The 8,982-nt window shown below is 39.9% G+C and overlaps 1 protein-coding gene across 1 annotated transcript in view; it reads left to right on the top strand.

Annotated features, from left to right (window-relative positions):
- The first annotated feature begins 2,702 nt into the window (after positions 1-2,702).
- PNPLA4 (patatin like phospholipase domain containing 4) overlaps positions 2,703-8,982 on the top strand; it is a 385,692-nt gene continuing 379,412 nt past the window's right edge. Inside the window, exon 1 of the mRNA XM_044072459.1 lies at positions 2,703-3,004. The gene's annotated coding sequence lies outside the window, so the exon portion shown is untranslated. The remainder of the gene's footprint in view (positions 3,005-8,982) is intronic.

Genomic DNA, 8,982 nt, shown 5'->3' with positions numbered 1-8,982 from the left:
ACCCACTTAAGATTTACTGCTTAAGTAGCTCCCTGCCTATCCTTAAGTATAACCCAGAAGAACGGATGGATAATTGTAAATACTCTCTGGGTCTAGCCCCTAAAGCCCTCATCGAAAGTGGTCAAAAATATGTATAAATCAGCTATGTCAATGGGTACCCATGATATGGGATATTGCGACTGGGCTACTAATGCTCCGTTGGATCACAGCCTAATATTAACCTATGAATCTATGAGACGTGGTGTTCCATAAATTGCATATGAAGGGTTGCAAACTACACTCTGGTGGAAAACTAATGGTGCACAGGTGTTTGTTACACATACAAGTGTATATTATGTAAGCCATGGTACACAAATTTTTTTTGAGGGGATAAACCATCTATCCACAACCCCTTTTTCCCATTTTTGCACATGGGGTCAGGGTGTCACTTCAACAGGGACAATCATCTACAGCCAAGATTTACACTACAGGAATGGCTATCTCTGCCACCTTAGTTCTTCCACATCACACCCTCACACACACACACACACACACACACACACAAACCTATGGCCAATTTAGAGTGTCCAATCCACTTACTGCATGTCTTTGGAATGTAGGAAGCAACTACAGCATTTGGAGAAAACCCATGTGAACAAAGGGAGGACATGCAGACTCCATCTAAAAGGCACCCCAGCCGAGAATTGAACTGAGGCACCTCTTGCTGTGAGGCAACAACACTATCTACTACACCACTGTACCACCCAAAGCTATTTCCTCCCCATTGGGGAATCGAACCCAGTCCCCCACGTGACAGGAGGGGATACTCACCAACATTTTGACTAAATACAAATAAATCAAGTGTGCAATCTTCCAGCAGGGGACACCACTTTAGGTGTTTGATGTACAAACTGGGTCTGTATTAATTCATCGAAATACATATTTGTTGAATACCTATTCAACGAAGGCTAAACAGCAAAATTAATTACAGCGAACCATATCATTTTTCCCAGGGTTAGCAACCACTATAGAACACACACTGCACTAAATCAAACCCACCCAAGTGGGGGGCTTTACCCTTCCATAACTATACATAAATATATATACCAACTCTGAGATTGCACTATGCTGGGGAAAAGGGCAAAGTTGTGGTAATGGCCCATTGGTTCTTAACCCTGTGAAAAATTCTGTGCTTTGCTGTAATGAATTTTGCTGTTTAGCCATCGATGAATACGTATTCGGCAAATATGTATTTCGATGAGCTAATATAGACCTGTACCGAACCTAAGCTGTACTAGCCATATTTAAAAGGCTGCATTGCACATCCATCCAGCTGCAGTGAAAAACTTACTATTAAGCAGCTATTCGTTTTACAATAGTGCGTGTATATGCGCACTTAGAAATTTTATGTAGTGTGTGAAACTGCTAAGCAGGATTCTAGCCAGGAAAATGTCACTCTGTTCTTACAATCTTATATGATCATTGCCCCTCAACCTGCTTTGCATTTGAAAATGTACACCTTTCTCCAGATATTGTCCTTCCCATGTGTTTATGTAACTGTTAGCTGTTCCTTACATTTATAACAAACGTTGTTCTTAGAGCAGTTTTCCTACCTCCTTAATGAATTAGGCAGACAACTATAGTAGCACTGCTACACTTTACTTAGACAAATGCAGACATATTGTTCTGGAATAAAAAAGACAATATTTCTCAGAGATAATCAGATGTACTTCCTTTACTACAAAGGTATGCTTGAACTTCCTCTCAACCTCTTAGCGCAAGAAATCTGGACAAAGCCAAAAATTGGTGGTGGCAAAAGTCTAAAAGTAGGGACAGATTTTTATTAGTGCTCAATGGCAACTTTTGCTTTAACATGTATGGTTACCACCTGTCCCACTTTGAGAGGGACAGTCCCTCTTTGGGCAGTTGTGTCCTGACAAATAATATTAAAAAGGGCAAATGTTCTGAGATTGTAGGACATAATTATGTCCCATATATTATATATAGTTGCATTAAATAGTTATTCCTGTATCTAAAATACGTAAATGTTACAAGAAACATTATAAGCAACTAAAGTGCTACAAGAATAAGGCTTTATTTAGGACCAAAGTAAGTTATATCCTTTGTACTGACCGTGGGTATGTGTCGGCCTGTAAACCCCGATGCGTGTCCTGCAAATGTCCCACTATGGCCATTTGAAAAGGTGGCAACCCAATTAACATGTATATTCCAAAGAGTGAAGTCTGAAACTCAAATGCCTGTCGTTATTTAGAAACTTGATTCCCCTCCAATCCAAACCATACATGTATGAGGAATTCACCAAACATATTTATAAAAAAATTGAACCACATGTATAGGTTTGTCTAGTGCAAAGTCTATTCAGTTTGCTCAAAGAAATAATATCATAAGTGCTATAAATCGTTCAAAACATCCCACGTCGCTAAAGGAAAACCACTAAAGCCTCCAACATCTTTATACACGTGATTACTTGCAGCCTATAGCAAGTTTACTTTACGGAACTTTGACCGTGCCAACCACAGAAGAAAACGTGACGTATACGTTCCTGTGATTCTTTTTGGCCAATCATTTATTACAACAATTCTTCATTTTTTTCATAGGTATTGTATTTGTTATGTATACGTGTACTTAATCTAATGTTATAATGCTATATGTTTCATGTAAACACGTTCAGTAAGTAGTTCAGGGTAGCTGTATGTATCAGATTTTTTTTATATAGCTTGGGCGCTAGTAAACCGTAGTCTGTAGTTATGGTGGGGGAAATGAATAACTTGTCCTGCAGGCATTTTGTTGACTTCGGCGAAAATTCAGTGCAGCGAGCGTAAATTCCATAGTCTGACAGAAGAAGCACGGTGGATACTTAATGTTTTCGCCAGTTACATATGGCGTAACAGTTGCTGAGAAATGTTTACGCTTTAGTTTATTTCGGGAAGTTCATCTTTCAGCACCGATAACTGCATGTAACGGCGACATTTTACTTTTGATACCAGCCGTAGCGTAGTTGTAGGTAGGCTTGGTTGACACTACACTTGCTATTTGTTTATTTAAATTCGTAATTCACAGATATAACCGTTTATATAGTGAAGCATGCTTACGTTTACAATGACTAGCACACGTGAATGGATAGCTCTGAAGTGTACCTCATTACGAGAACCGTACCTCATTTGAGGTCTTAAAAGTTAATGTTCCTCTAAGTTCCCCATTGAAAGGGTTTGTTACACATTCAATATTTATAATTTTTAACTGATATCTATAGTAAATGAGAGGTCGACCACGGTTGGTGCAGTGGTTAGCATTGCCGCCTCAAAGCAAGAGGTTCTCCGGGAGTTCGATCCTCGGCTGGGGTGCCTTCTGTGCGGAGTCTTTATCTCCTCCCTGTGGTTGCGTGGGTTTCCTCCTACATCCCAAAGTCATGCTGTAGGTGCATTGGATACACTAAAATTGGCCCTAGGTGTGAGTGTGTACCTTCTGTGGAAGGTTGGGCACTGTAAAACTCCACTGCCAATTATGAGCGGACAAGGTATTCGCTGTGGCGACCCCTAACCGCGAAAAGCCGAAAGAAGAAGATCTATAATAAATAAGAGCCGAATTGTGTAACTAATATGAAAGTAAAAATGTCACATTTTAACTTCTATGAGCTTCCTAGTTGTTAGTGTTCCACGTTTTGCCCTATTGTTCCCCATTATGAGACGGAGTGTTCCTCCTTTTGGAGATGGAAGATTGAGAGCTATGAGGCATTTGCCTATCAGTGTTGAGCAAGTAGGTTTATCTCTATCACCCCCATAGTTCTGGTTAGTAACCCCCCCCCCCCCAAATCGGTGTCAGGGCATATTTTAATGCATTTTCTGTTCCGTTTTTTTTAACTGTGTGGTATCCGTATGTTAAACGAGGAAATGTATTTTATGCTTCCTGGAGTAGCTCGTTTCTGAAAATCACAAATACCGTTTCACCCAAAGGTTTTAGTGCAGGTTCCGTGAAATATATTCTCCATTGTAGTATCATTTTTATTGGGCACGAAGTGTGCAAGATGTAAATGTGACTCAGATGAAACTTGAGAAAGTGAGGAAATTAATTGCATTAAAATGTTACTGTTGTATCATGAAGACTGACTATAATTTTTAGGCCACGTGCCATATTTAAGTTGGGAATTTATGGCCTTGGTATGCACAATTTTACAAATCACACCACACAGTTTGGAAGACATGGCAGCAGCCATGTATTATGCCAGTCATATCAGATCAATGTCAGATAATAAGTCAGTGCCAGCCAAGAATATTCAGATGTGTAAATGGCAGAACTTAGAAGAAATAGAATATTCAGATGTGTAAATGGCAGAACTTAGAAGAAATTGAAAACCAATCAACCAGGCCATAACATACCACCATAGTCCAGTAATTGCGCAGCTAACAGCAATGGTTGAAGGGATCTGCAGCCTAACACTGACAGTCCCCTGTCACCTTTCAGCTAGATACCAGTGGCTGCAGGGGATCTTGGTGACCTATCCAGACAAGGGCCAAGTTGTCTGAGCCTGCACCCCTCTCTAGGCTAAGCACACTGCTTTGCAATTTTAGTTTTCCAAGTCTGCTGTTCCGCTACAGGAAGATTGTTTGTCCAACATGCCATTTTCCTCGAAGTACATCTGCTAACTTAGTCATTCCTTTAAGGTTTTCTATAAATCATATTGTTCCTGAATATGACAAGTGAACTCCATTTCTGTACCGTTCTGGTGAACTGATATTTGTGTGGTTGCAGTAGTTCTCTTACCTGTTGTCTATGAATCTTTTCATCAACTTCGTAACTCTTTGCACTGCTCTGACTTTATTTGCTCCTTGCTGGACTGGTCTTGGAAAATTATATCCGATTGCACATGTTTAATGTTCAAATCTGCCTGGACCATTGACAAATTTTATTTACTTTTTTTTTTTTTGAGGTTCAACAATGGGCTGCTTGTCACATTACCCCCCCCCCCCCTATGCAATGCAGTTAAACATGGTTCATGTAATGACTCAGAATACTGTGTTAAAGCTGCCACCACTGTATTCCTCTCCTCCTCAGCCAACAAACCCACATTTCTCTTTTGAACCCAGGTTCCGCCAAGATTCACCCAATTCTCTGGCTGCATGGTACATAAAAGAATGCCTCAGAATCCACACCTCTGTTAGCTGCTTTATGATGCCTGCAAAAGAGAATGCTGATTACTCATGATCTGACATATCTTCTGTAAGCTTGCGATCTGTGATCTAAGTGAAGTACCTCAATTTCTGATGCTGCTTTGCATGGGTATGTGATACTGCACCTATTCTGAAGGAGTGAGTTGTTAACTTGCTAATGTTAAATGCCAGCTATGGCTTTTTCAGGGCTGCCCTGAATTGGTAACTAGATAAGGGAGCACAGTTTCTGTGACACAAGAACAGTGCGTCACCACTCGGATGCATGCTATGTCCTACCCTCTATCCTTTGGAGGCTTGAGCTTGTGTCATACTACTTTTCCTAGCTAGTCCAATTTAATCTTCCTCATGTGAACTCTTACCTATCAGACTCTAGCTTACTATAACTGATCTCTAGAACCCGTGGAAGGTTTGCATTGCACTATCTCAGTTATCCAGAATGAGCCACAAAATGCTGTAAAGTGTACTGTCTGAAACAGCCACGGTTCATACTTCCAACCTCTCTCATATCTATATAGCCAAGAAAAATTACTCAGCTTGATGGCTGATGCACATTAGAGTTGCCACCATTTCAAATGCCCAAAGTGGGACATTTTTTATAGAAACATGAGATTTTGCAGGACAAATCTTACCCACAGCCAATGCAAAGCACAGAACTTCACTTTTTTGCCATAATAGAAACTTATTATTGTAGCATTTGAGTTGCTTATGCTAGTTCACATAACATTTAGGTGTTTCAGATCCAAGATTACTGTTTTATTCAACTATTAAAGAAAACTTGGGAAATAATTTTTTTCTTAAAAATCTCAGGACATTTGCCATTTTTTAGTTTTTCCACAGGACACAACTGCCCAAAGAGGGACTGTACCACTCAGAGGGACAGGTGGTAACCATAATGCACATCTGCTCTCTCTCCTGACCTCCCTTCTTTCCCAACACTGGCATTTTTCTAATTGCAAATGCTTGCGTGGTGCCCTGCCACCTTTGCACCTTTTGGTACCAACTTATTGGTTCCATATGTGCACCAGGACTTCACCTAGACATGCTCAATGTTTTTAAACTAAACATTTAACTTAATAGCTGTGGTATAGGTAATGGCTGTTTTACTTGCCATCCTGTGTCAGCCCTTATTTCTGTAAAATGGACAGTACATTTCTTATACTGTACTCATGTAGTTGGATGTAGTGCTTTCTCTATCATGCCTCATATCCATTGTCATGTACCAAAGGTGTTGTGGCATTGGGTCTGCTGCTGGCAACAATTGCCTGCACCTGTCCCACTGAAAATGAGAAATGGAGTCTGCTATAGCATTATTCCTCATAGAATATGTTGTATGTTGTGCCACCTTCATGTCCATACAAACTGTTTTTTTTTGTACCTTTAAAGCATTTGTTTCACTGCAATGATTGTTAACCTCCATGTAAATGCAGTTTCTTCTATTCATGTAGTGTATTTTTACCTCTGTGTATATGTACAGTTTTCTGTATTTTTATATGTTAGTGCCATGTAGATGTACAACTTTGGTTTTGATGTACAACCTAGACTAAGCCTGACATTGGGTCATTTGTGATCATTGTTCTACTCGATAAATAAGATATAAACAAAATATAATGAAACATGTAAAACATTGCAGCTTCGTCTCTTGCCCTGTATTGCTAGTCCCTCTCCACACATGCTTACTACTCTCATATTGTGCCCTACAACATACTGTGCTTTTCCTGCAACTATCACCCAGATATGTACTGCCCCAGCTAAGTAGATGCCTGCACCCCTCCCCAGGCAAAGCATACTCATTACAATTCCTTAAATCAGAACTCTAATTTCTCATTCAAATGCCTCTCAGAAATGGATGCCACCTGTTATACCTGTAAATTGTTAAATCAGTAACTCTACTTGACAAATGGCATAGTAATTCATGTTATGTTGCATCTATGTGCTATTAATAAAGGCTCTGTTGTGTTTACCCTCTGAAACTTGTTAACTCTTCTTAGCTTCTGCAAAACACTGAACCACCAACTGTACTGGAAAGTGACGTAACACTCCACCTTGTAACCACTACATTTTGCTCCTTGAACTGCTTTATTCTCAACCACTCGGGCATAAAGTCATTTAAGGGTCTCATTGTGAAGCTCCCTGTAAAGAGCAACTCTGGAGTGTTGGGATAGCAGTATTTATTCAAAGTACTGCTGCAAACCCTAAGTTAGAATTGTTTCTACTGTTTCAGTGCATTACTACCAATCGTGGCCATTGAGTAAGAACCAGATGTGCCACAACCCTATAGTGGTGTCCCCTTCAGTATCAGGATATTTCCAAACCTGTGACATATTTCTCACTCTGGACTTTCATATTTATTTATTTATTAATTAATTTCTCTTCCCAGCCTTTATAGGCCTAGGAAACCCACTTCCTTTCCGGGTTTAGATTCACCTCCAGGAGTAAATATGTCTGTGCCTGCCAAACAGGTGTCATTTAATTGCACTTATGATTAAACTTAAACCCTGCCAATCCTTTATTTTGTTAGCCAGTTTATGCCATAATTTGGCATTAATGCCCACCAACTAAAGCTGTGTGGCATAAGTTTCCTGGATCATCTTTTTCTGCATTTAACCCAATAAAACACATGCTTAGATGCACTTCAACTAAATATCTCATCATGTTTCAACCATCAAACCTACACCCCACTGACCAGTGCTGGGCTTCAGCCATGTATCTGCAGCAGTTAGGTCTACTTCACAAACCCGAAATTCCGCTTACCTGCCTTTCTAATAACAGAGACTACAAAGCTGACAACTCAGAAGAACAACCGCCCGGAACACCGACTTTCAACTCCAGGTAAGTAACCACTTGGCCAACATGAAAAACAGATGAAAACTGAAGCAAACTAAACTCAGCCATACCCCACCCGTACTACTAAAGATACCAACTCTATCACACTACAGCAACGGTAAGGGACAAAGTTCACAATGGTGGCCAAGCGGTTACCTACCTGGAGTGAAATGTTGGTGTTCCGGGATGTAGGTATTGTGGAGTTTCGGCTTTGTCATCTCAATATTTTAAAAGTCAGGTAAGTGGGATTTCAGTCTACTGAAGTAGACCCCAGCAGGTACCCCACTGAACTATACTGCAAGTGCTGCTACTGTCTTATCAAGCCTTCCTTAATACCAGTCTGCCTACTTTCTCTACCCTTGTTCAGATCTGCTGCAATATTATGAATGTGGCTGTCACTAACCATGGCAATTCCTTCAGAGGCAATAAAACTGTTATTGAAACAGTCCCAATCTGTTCCACCAAGGAAATAGGCTGTAGCAGTTTTAGTCCATATTGCTACCCTGATTTTTCTAAGTCAAGTATTCAGACTATAGGCAGAAAAATAATTTTAAGTTTGCATTCCTTTCTGAAAGTCTCTGTGGTGTATTGCACTACTTTAAACTTCTATCTTCAGAACTATAAAATGTGTCCTTGGTTTGCTGCAGCTTGCTAAAAAACATGAATTCTTCTTATTATTACTTCAGATACCATTCCAAATGAGAGCTTAGTCTTCATTTACTCATTTGCAAAATCTGACCAAAGTGCAGCTGTGCTTGCCTGCTGATCTGAAATGTCATTTATTTGCTTAAACTAATGATGCTATATTTTTATAACTGAATGTGTAAATATCTTATATATAGTATGTTAGCAGTTGTTCTGGAGCTTTTCTCCCCAGCCGCCGCTAAAAACAGACAACTCTGTCCACTCAGACCTTCCCGGTAAACAAATGTAAAATAAGATAACTAAAGCTGACACCATACAATTATTTATCTACCCATTTGCTAACAAA

This window comes from Protopterus annectens, chromosome 5.part0, assembly GCF_019279795.1.
Source record: "Protopterus annectens isolate FY-2018-M chromosome 5.part0, PAN1.0, whole genome shotgun sequence".
Taxonomy (NCBI): domain Eukaryota; kingdom Metazoa; phylum Chordata; order Ceratodontiformes; family Protopteridae; genus Protopterus; species Protopterus annectens.
Note: the sequence above shows the minus strand (reverse complement) of the source record. Positions and strands in the feature narration are given on the sequence as shown.